The 11,131-nt window shown below is 36.8% G+C and overlaps 1 long non-coding RNA gene across 1 annotated transcript; it reads right to left on the minus strand.

Moving 5' to 3' along the window:
• Nucleotides 1–6,221: 6,221 nt before the first annotated feature.
• LOC147607934 (uncharacterized) lies at nt 6,222–7,315 on the minus strand. The gene is made up of 2 exons (XR_015264550.1): nt 7,154–7,315; nt 6,222–6,590 (listed from the first exon to the last, which is right to left on the minus strand). It is a non-coding gene; the product is annotated as an uncharacterized LOC147607934 (long non-coding RNA).
• Nucleotides 7,316–11,131: the final 3,816 nt, after the last annotated feature.

Consider the following 11,131-nt stretch of genomic DNA (forward strand, 5'->3'; position numbering starts at 1 on the left):
TTCTCAGGTCCGTAAGTACTTGTGATTAGGGTAGATTTTTAGATTATGCATCTCAATCGGACTAATGTTATTCTAGGTTGTATGACTATTTCTTAAGCAGTTTATGTAGTAATCATGAAGATAATAATCTTGAATTTGTGCATGAGCATTCAACAGCCTATACAAATAGACTTTCATACTCCACGCCTTGAATCCTTAATACCTATCATCATAGAGGGTGAGGAGTAATTTCTCATGTAAGATGTCTTGAAGCTGCAACACAAATAGACTTTCATGGTCCACCCCTTGAATCCTTCACACCAATCATTATAGAGGGTGAGGAGGACTTTCTCATGCAAGATGACTTGGAGCTCCTAGACACAAGAGAAGATGAGATGTGATGCACGCTTGTTCGAGATATTGGAGATGACTTCATTGACTTCAGCATACAAAATGCTCGTCAATGAAGTCGATTGTGCCTACAATGGTACCAACTGGGATGATGTATCACCCATCATCCAAGTCCAGGCATCTATTGAAAATGCTACTCTTAAGAATACGAGATTTCGGATGAAGAATTTGAAAGGCTACAAGAGGATATGTTTGGGCCTCGACAACAATACCACGTACCAACAGTAGCATGAGGAGTGAAGAAGGGAGGCCTATTCCAAGCAACGACCTCAAGGCACCACTAGCAAATGAGCTAGATGAAGTCGAGTAGGTAAATTCTGGGAAATGTTTGTGAAAATTTTTTTTTACTTGATTCAAACCAAACTTAACATGCATACTCCATGGGGCCTATAGAGGTCCCCAAAAAATTTTGGGGCTGATCAAAGCCCTTGAAGAGCTCCAGCTGAAGGCTAGTGTGTGTGGGGCCCTACATCTTCAACTGGCATATGGGGCCATGCAAGATGTAATGCCCCACATGCCAACCTTTGGTTGGGGCCCTTCTAGGGCTCTGATTAGCCCAAAACATTATCCCTTATAGTCCCTATTTTGAGCTAAGGGTAAAACCACTCACAAGACTTTATTCCTATGGAATATTCCACAACAAACTTTTTTTCAATTGAGGTCGAATAAACATTGGTCTAGTTAAGGTCCAATAGGGTCGAATAAACATTAGTCTAGTTGAGGTCCAATAGGTTCTATAAACTTTAAGATTATAAGTGCCTTTAAATTTGAGTTCAACAATCACTGTGTGTGTTTTAATTTCCCTTTATATGTCTGTATTGTGTTGATCTTTAAAGGGTTTCATCTCCTATGCTAACTTCTTTTAGAGTGAGGGGGGGTTATTTTTAGGGCTTATATACGTTGTTACTATGGATGGAGCTCCCATGAATCGAGCTTATAAAGTGAGTTCGAGGATGTAGGTGGGCCATAGTCCCCTAGACTTCTGAGTCTCTATGCAACCATGCTTAGATTTGGAGCCTCTAAGCCATGCTTATACTTAAGTTGCTAAGGTGGCATAGGGAACATGTTTAGTTGGAGATATGGTACAATCTGCAAACCATCATAGAATATGGTGAAGGTTTTCTCAAATTATTTCCACCTTTGCTCCGAATGAGGGTTTTGTTGGGTATTTTGGAGCCTCATGTGTGTCCACCTTGTGTGTCCATGTATGCGTGTACCATTTATGTGTGTGAACCACCCCTTAAGTGTGTATGTTTATGTGTGTGAACAGCTTCTAAGGTAGATATTGTGTGTGCGCACACGTGCGTGCGTGTGTGTGTGTGTGTGTGTGTGTGTGTGTGTGTGTGTGTGTGTGTGTGTGTGTGTGTGTGTAAGCAGTAATATCATAGGCTATTCCATGTGCCATTACTTTAGTGAGTGTGACTGAGACAAAAGATAAGCCTTCTATACATATAAAAGTGTTGTACTTTGAAGGTTTTACACAAATCAATTAAATATTCATTCTATTATGCAATATTGTTCACTCTACCTTGAGCTTTGTTCTCTCTCTCTCTATCTCTATCTTTTTCTCTACACGCATGTTCATGTCTTCCACCCTCCATAGCTAGAGTCATATTCTTCATGCTTGTCTCATTACCAACAAAGCATTCCAAATGAGCATGAATATTGTACTGGTATATATATTTATGTGTTACTCACTAACTACTAGGCTATATTTTACATATAAACCACCCCCCCGGGCCCTTTTATGGCTTTGTAATCACTTAATGAAATGAATTGTGAGTCACTTAGTTACCAAAAAGTTGAGTAACAAATCCAAATAGCTAGTATCCTTTCCTCAAGGGTTGGTGATGATGAGGATGAGTTTGAAGAAGAAATGCAAGTTTAGTGTAGCTACATCATTTAAATTTTTCTTCGAAGAGTACTTCTAAAATATAAGATTGAAAGTCTCAAATTCTACAAATTTTGATAGGGTATAAAAGTCTCAGAGCCTAGGGTACGCTCTGCCAAAAAAGGTGGGTGATTAGGGTACTCAGATGGCCCTGGTCCTTTGTGTGAAGATGAAGACTAGTGGCACGAAGCCCAGTGCGACGGCGACGGCGTGTCAAAGCAACCGTGAAGAGGATGGCCAGCACAACAGCAGCCAAACAACGAACAAGCACCGTGCCCAGTGCACCAAATGACAAGACTGCATCACCGACAGAACACAGCATCGGCCACCACACCGACCAGGCTATAACACCGTCACAAGTACACAACCGGCAAGAAGGGTTAGCACGATAGCATGAGGGCGGACACCCACATCGTGGCTAGGCAAACACAAAACGTCGATGTCTCCTTTAAGAGACAAAGACAAAGGGAAGACATTGCTTCCCCTTATATCCTTTACCGCCGTAATGCTATCAAACATCATGTGGGATCAAACCACAGCTTTGTGGCAGTGCCTGGTAAGGTGCCGTGAAAGAGAAGAGGAGAAGAAGAAGAAGAAGAAGAGAAAGAAGGAGAAGAAAGAAGAGGAGAGAGAAGAAGAGGGAAGAAGAAAAAGAAAGAAGAGGAGAGAGAGAAGAAAGAGAAAGAAGAGGGAGAAGAAGAAAAGAGGGAGTTGTAGCATTCCCCATCTCAAATTAGTGACATGAATTTTTTGCTTTTGTAAAATTTTTGTTTTCAAAGTAGGTAAAGTGTAAATTAAATCTCCATTTAACGTAAAGTTTTTTGAACAAGATATTGCTCTTGTAATTTACATATCAATAGACATTCAGGTGGAGCCTAAAGATGATGACTCTGCCACCACTAACATCCCATGCTTGACATACCTGGATCAAAAGCTAGTAGATATGGCTCTTAACCCTTGAGTAGAGGCTGAGCAAAGTTTGGAACTACCACATATAGGCATCCAACAGCCTATACAAATAGACTTTCATACTCCACCCCATGAATCCTTAATACCTATCATCATAGAGGGTGAGGAGTACTTTCTCAGATGTCTTGAAGCTGCAACACAAATAGACTTTCATGGTCCACCCCTTGAATCCTTCACATGACCAATCATTATAGAGGGTGAGGAGGACTTGCTCATGCAAGATGACTTGGAGCTCCTAGACACAAGAGAAGATGAGATGTGATGCACGCTTGTTCGAGATATTGGAGATGACTTCATTGACTTCAGCATACAAAATGCTTGTCAATGAAGTCAATTGTGCCTACAATGGTACCAACTGGGATGATGTATCACCCATCATCCAAGTTCAGGCATCTATTGAAAATGCTACTCTTGAGAATACGAGATTTCGGATGAAGAATTTGAAAGGCTGCAAGAGGATATGTTTGGGCCTCGACAATAGTACTAGGTACCAACAGTAGTATAAGGAGTGAAGAAGGGAGGCCTATTCCAAGCAACGACCTCAAGGCACCACTAGAGAAGGAGCTAGATGAAGCCGAGTAGGTAAATTCTGGGAAATGTTTGTGAATTTTGTTTTTTACTTGATTCAAACCAAACTTAACATGCATACTCCATGGGGCCTATAGAGGTCCCCAAAAAATTTTGGGGCTGATCAAAGCCCTTTAAGGGCTCCAATTGAAGGCTAGTGTGTGGGGCCCTAGATCTTCGACTGGCATATGGGGCCATGCAAGATGTAATGCCCCACATGCCAACCTTTGGTTGGGGCCCTTCTAGGGCTTTGATTAGCCCAAAACATTCATAGTCCCTATTTTGAGCTAAGGGTAAAACCACTCAAGACTTTATTCCTATGGAAAATTCCACAACAAACTTTTTTTCAATTGAGGTCGAATAAACATTGGTCTAGTTGAGGTCCAATAGGGTCGAATAAACATTAGTCTAGTTGAGGTCCAATAGGTTCTATAAACTTTAAGATTATAAGTGCCTTTAAATTTGAGTTCAGCAATCACTATGTGTGTTTTAATTTCCCTTTATATGTCTGTATTGTGTTGATCTTTAAAGGGTTCCATCTCCTATGCTAACTTCTTTTAGAGTGAGGGGGGGTTATTTTTAGGACTTATATACGTTGTTACTATGGATGGAGCTCCCATGAATCGAGCCTAGAAAGTGAGTTCGAGGATGTAGGTGGGCCATAGTCCCCTAGACTTCTGAGTCTCTATGCAACCATGCTTAGATTTGGAGCCTCTGAGCCATGCTTAAACTTAAGTTGCTAAGGTAGCATAGGGAACATGTTTAGTTGGAGATATGGTACAATCTGCAAACCATCATAGAATGTGGTGAAGGTTTTCTCAAATTATTTCCACCTTTGCTCTGAATGAGGGTTTTGTTGGGTATTTTGGAGCCTCATGTGTGTCCACCTTGTGTGTCCATGTATGCGTGTACCATTTATGTGTGTGAACCACCCCTTAAGTGTGTATGTTTATGTGTGAATAGCTTCTAAGGTTGTGCGTGCATGTGCGTGCGTGTGTGTGTGTAAGTAGTAATATCATGGGCTATTCCATGTGCCATTACTTTAGTGGGTGTGACTGAGTCAAAAGATAAGCCTTCTATACATATAAAAGTGTTGTACTTTGAAGGTTTTACACAAATCAATTAAATATTCATTCTATTATGCAATATTGTTCACTCTACCTTGAGCTTTGTTCTCTCTCTCTCTCTATCTTTTTCTCTACACGCATATTCATATCTTCCACCCTCCATAGCTAGAGTCATATTCTTCGTGCTTGTCTGATTACCAACAAAGCATTCCAAACGAGCATGAATATTGTACTGGTATATATATTTATGTGTTACACACTAACTACTAGGCTATATTTTACATATAAACTCCCCCCCCCTCCCCGCCCTTTTTTTTTAATGCAATGAGCTTGAACCCTTGCAAAATTTTATGGCTTTGTGATCACTTATTTAATGAAATGACTTGTGAGTCACTTAGTTACCAAAAAGTTGAGCAACAAATCCAAATAGCTAGTATCCTTTCCTCAAGGGTTGGTGATGAGGATGAGTTTGAAGAAGAAATGCAAGTTTGGTGTAGCTACATCATTTAAATTTTTCTTCGAAGAGTACTTCTAAAATATAAGATTGAAAGTCTCAAATGCTACAAATTTTGATAGGGTATAAAAGAATGAACTTCAAAACTAGAAACTTTTCTTTTCCAATAGTTTTCCTAATTTTAAATCAAAATTTACCAATCTATTTTATAGTTATGTCTTCACAAATTATGAGGATAAGACCTTGTTCCTTACGAGCAAGCTGATGCTTGATTCTTGACAAGCATCATGCACATTTTTGGGTATTTTGGAGGTAAAGACTTGCAAAATTAATTCTAAGCCATCAAAAAATACACGTTGATTGGAAAAACTTCTTGTTGCCCATCCCTTCTCATCAAATTTGATGGACAAGAGTGCCCATCAAAAGGCAACCCTGCTAGCAAGTCACATAGCAGAGCTTGCATGATGACATCATCCAAGGTAGCATCATCTAAATTGCACCACCCATGACTTCATCCACTTTGGACTTGGGTAAATAATGTGAAACATGCTATTTCACAAAGTTTGGACTCATGTACACATGGACCTAGACTTAAAGAGCAATCACACACATGAAGCGTGTTGGATTCGCTGTTTCAAATGAAAGGCAAGGTACATGACGTTGGGTGGCGACTAGATGGCTTTAAAAAAAAAACACACACACACACACACGCAGCACACGCGCGCGCACACACACTCACACACACAGATTTTTTCCGTTCTGTCAATGAAAGGCGAAAGGAAACCTACACGATTAGTGATTCCTTGCTAATCGCACCCTTAATCTCAGAAGAAATCTTCCTTGTAAACAAGTAGATGCTCCAAGTCCTGCTGCAAGTATGTAACGCAAATCTATTGCAGTATCGATTTCTTATCATCCCAAAAATTACAAGAGATCGATCATATTATGTTGTACAATTAGAGCTTAACCGTACAATAAATCATGGTTTTATTACATGAGAGGACCATCATATTACTGCAAATCACACTCTGCCAGTATTAATTTTGCTGTTAACTGGCGCGCTTAGCTGCTAAACTAGATAACCAGCTGATTAAAATAAGCAAGGTTTCTATAAATGAAATGATGGGTCTCCTCAGAGACGCGTTCGCTTAAACTAATCTTGTATTAGTATCCTATATTGCCTCTAAATCTTGAGGATTGCCCTTAAGACTGCCCTCCTTATGACCTGCTTGTCCATCAAGTGAACTCCTTTCTGAGACAACACAGCACAATTAATCACAATTAGTTGCCATAAATATGATTAATATTGACACTGAATTGAGGTGAATAGGTTCTGCATAAAATGATGAAGTATGGATCGTGTCAAATTAGCTTGATTTAATCCAATTAATGTGATTAAGAATGTTGGGCTGCGAGATTTCAACATGTAATGGAGTTTGACCTGATTTTTTATAAGAAACGTGTGCATATAATGATAAGGTATGAATTAAAGGTCTAATGGGATCTGAAGATGATCGCTTATGAGAGAACAAATCTTTTAGTTAATTACCCTAATTTCCATTGCTGATCTTTGCATATGGTAAGGACAGATGATGTATGCCAAGTGATTCACGGAGCGCTAAGATTAGAAGCTTGATCTAATGATTAATTCAATGAAAATGCTGATGGGTTCTGAGTTCTATCATGATTAGAGAGATGAGTTATGATTATTTTAGTAATTAAGAAGATGGGTTATGTAAATTTTAGTAATTAGAGAGATGGGTTATGATTATTTTAGTAATTAAGAAGATGGGTTCTGTAAATTTTTCTACTTACTTGGGTGCTAGAAGCTTGGAAGAGCAAGCGATGATGGCAGGAAACATTCACGTCATCAAAGACGAGGCCAGTGGATTCCAGCAACAGCATAAGCTCTGCCTGTCCTCTTGTTGCATGACACGTACATTTCCAGCCTTTGGCCTGAGCTTATCACTTCCACCTAAAAATAAAGAACAAATTCTCAATGCCACACTTTACCTTATTATAGCAAAGAGTTAATGATGCACTTAACTTAAGCAAAGTGTTAATGACATGCTTAACAAGGCAGAGCAAAGTGTTAATTATGCACTTGAACCTAGACACAACAAAGTGTTAATGACACACTTAAACTAGGCAAAGCAAAGTGTTAATGACACACTTAACCTAGACAAAGCCTAAAATTAATGACACACTAAACCTAGACAAAGCAAAGTGTTTATGGCACCTCCACTCCATGGTTTTTCTGTATTGGGTTTCCAAGGGTTTGAGTGAGGGATTAGGACTTGCTGGGATGTTGAAGGTAAAGCTAAGGGAATGTGACTGCTGAGCATTTGATTTGATCTTGCAGGTGAAGCTGATGATGTCTGAGGTCTGGTAAGGGACAGGCTCCTCCACTCAGTGCCCATGCACTTGGGAGGGCATCCGCCCGTGGAGAAGGAGAGTCTTCGATGCAGGATTAGAGAAAGGCGGGAAATTGGGGAAGATGAAACGCCGATTCCACAACACCTAGCGTCTGGGGGTGAAGATCTTTTCGAAATTTTAAATTAAGGTTCCTATGGACCAATAAGATTCATCCAAATGTAGGGAGGAGATAAATAGAAGAATAAAAGGAAAATCCCCCAAAAATGAGTACATACTCACATAAGATGAAGAGTTGACTAAGGACAAGGTTAATAGTTAAAAAAGAGAGATATTTAGGTGAAATGATGCATTTTTGACACCTCTGCATGGGAGAATTTCCCTCATGAAGAGGGTGCCTATTTCACATGCTTGAATGAGTTTTAAACTCCCAAATAATGAGATATTTTCATCTCTCCTCTCTCCTGTTTCAACTAGATCCAAAAAGTGACCAAAACTGACCCAAAAATGGTCAAAAATTAACCAAACTGATCTAGATAATTCTAGAATCAGTTGGCTTGGTTAGAGGCTCACTTTTTTCTATAAATAGAAGCCTTCCTCTTTGTTAAAACTTAATAGTGTTTTATGCACTGTTACTCTGCTCCTCCCAAGCCAAGAACTGCGAATTTATTAATAATTCACGAGTTTTTGACATTTCCCTCTTCCAAAGATTGGTGGCCACTCTTGTTACAAACAAGAGTTGAACCCTCAAACCATCAAGCCAAAGGAAAGCTCCAAGAAATTATGTAAGTAGAGATTCTTGTATTTTTCTTTATTGATTTTATGTTTTTCTAATGTTTATGATTGTTTGAAGTGATAAATGGATGTTATGCCTTGATCGAAAGGCTTCTCCCCTCTCTTTTCTTAGAATCAACCCTTCTTTATCCCAATTAAGTGAAAATTATTGGAATTAAACTTTTTACAATGTTTTCTCTCTTATAAGTGAATTTTGATTAGAATAGATTACTTTAAATCAATTAGAGTTAATTTTTAAGACAAAATTAAGTAGAAAAAATGGTCAATCATACAAAGGAGGTTATGGTGAAATTTTTAGAAATAAGAATTATCTTTTATTATGCTAAAAGAGTAATTCTTATCAATTTTTATATTCTAAAGTATCATTTTCATGCATAGAAGATGCATTTTGATTATTTGTATAAAAGAAAATTAGTATTATTATAAAAGTATTACTTTCATTATAATTGATTTTCATACATAAAAGATTATTTTTATTAGAAAAGTGTTACTTCTATCATATTTGATTTTCATGCATAGAAGTATGCATAAAGGATTATTTTTTATTATAAAAGTGTTACTTCTATCATATTTCATTTTCATGCAGAGAAGTATGCATAAAAGATTATTATTTTATTGTAAAAGTGTAACTTTTATTGTATTTGATTTTTATGCATAGAAGTATGCATAAAAAGATTATTATTTCATTGTAAAAGTGTAACTTTTATTGTATTTGATTTTTATGCATAGAGGTATGCATAAAAGATTCTTTTTTATTATAAAAGTGTTACTTCTATCATGATTGATTTTCATGCATAAAAGTATGCATAAAAGATTATTTTTTATTATAAAAGTGTTACTTCTATCATATTTGATTTTCATGCATAGAGGTATGCATAAAAGATTATTATTTTATTGTAAAAGTGTTACCTTTATCATATTTGATTTTCATGCATAGAGGTATGCATAAAAGATTATTATTTTATTATAAAAGTGTTACTTTTAACATATTTGATTTTCATGCATAGAGGTATGCATAAAAGATTATTATTTTATTATAAAAGTGTTACTTTTATCATATTTGATTTTTATGCATAAATGGGTGCATAAAAGATATTTTTATATTAGAAGTGTGGTTTTTATCATAGAAGTGTGGTTTTTATCATAAATGATTTTATGCTTAAATTAGATGCATAAGAGAAATTCTTTTATTCTAAAAGTGTAATTCCTACTAAATTGGATTTATGAATGGAAAGATGCATAAAGAATTTATTTTAATCCAAAAGTGTTACTCTCATCAATTTTAATTTTATGCATAGAAAGATACATAAAGAAATCTATTTTTAGTTCAAAAGAGTTATTTTCGTCAATTTTGATTTTATGCATAGGAAGATGCATAAAAGATTGATTTTTAATTCAAAAGTGTCATTCTCATTTATAAAATGAATTTATGCATAGGAAGATGCATAAAAGATTGATTTTTATTTCGAAAGTATTATTCTCCTTAAAATGGAATTTATGCATAAATAAAAGCGTAAAGAAATCTTATATCAAAAATAAGAATTCTCTTGTATTCTATAAATAGATGAGGATGTGAAACGAATCAGATAGATGAAAATGAACGAGGAATAGATGGAGATATATGTGAAAGAATGGATGTAGTTATATGTATGTGAAAGAAATGATGTAGATGTATGTATGTGAAGGATGTATGTGAAAGGAAAGATGTAGGTAGAAATGGATGTATGGATGTAGATATGGATGCAGATGTAGATGTATGAATGTGAATGTGGGTGTGTAAATGTGGATATGGATATGGATGTAAGAATGTGGATGTATGTGAATGTGAATCTGGATATATGAATGTGGAATGTGGATATGGATGTATGAATGTGGAATGTGGGTATGGATGTATGGATGTAAAGTGAATGTGGATGTATGAATGTAGATGTGGATGTGGATGTGGATGTATGAATGTGGATTTGGATGTGGATGTATGAATGTGGATGTGAAAATGGATGTATGGATGTAGATGTGAATGTGGATGTACGAATGTGGATGTGTGTGTGGAATAATGAATGCAAATATGAATGTGAATGGATATGAAGTCGATATGAGCGAATGGATGAGATGAGATGTCATGTGAATCAGAATGTGAATGAATAATATAAGATCTGAACGAATGAGATATAATGAGAAATGGATGTGATGAGACGTAATGTAAATTAAGAAAGATAGGAATGGATGTTATGTGAAGTGAATGAATCTGATGAGATAGGATGAAAAATGATGTATCTGGTCAAGAATGGATACACTTATGAATTGGGTTTGGGTTAAGTAATATGGATTGATGTGGAACAAACTGAAAAGATGTGAATTCATTATAGAAACTAAATTTGTGATCTGTATGTAAATGACTGTTTTATGTCAAGAATGCTGGGGAAGCATTTTGACTATCTTGAGAATGTGGTCATGAAGACCTACCTAATAAAGTTGCAACTACTGTATGGAGAGTCAATGAAGGACGTCTCGTATAGCAAGGTCGGCCGAGGTCTTGACCAACCTCGGTTCGATTTAAATGGTGAGCTTTCAGTACGGTGGATAAGGGACCAAGGAAGCGGCCTATAAGTGAAGCGCTAGGTGACT

This window comes from Cibotium barometz, chromosome 54, assembly GCF_041138505.1.
Source record: "Cibotium barometz isolate CiBa-2024 chromosome 54, ASM4113850v1, whole genome shotgun sequence".
Taxonomy (NCBI): domain Eukaryota; kingdom Viridiplantae; phylum Streptophyta; class Polypodiopsida; order Cyatheales; family Cibotiaceae; genus Cibotium; species Cibotium barometz.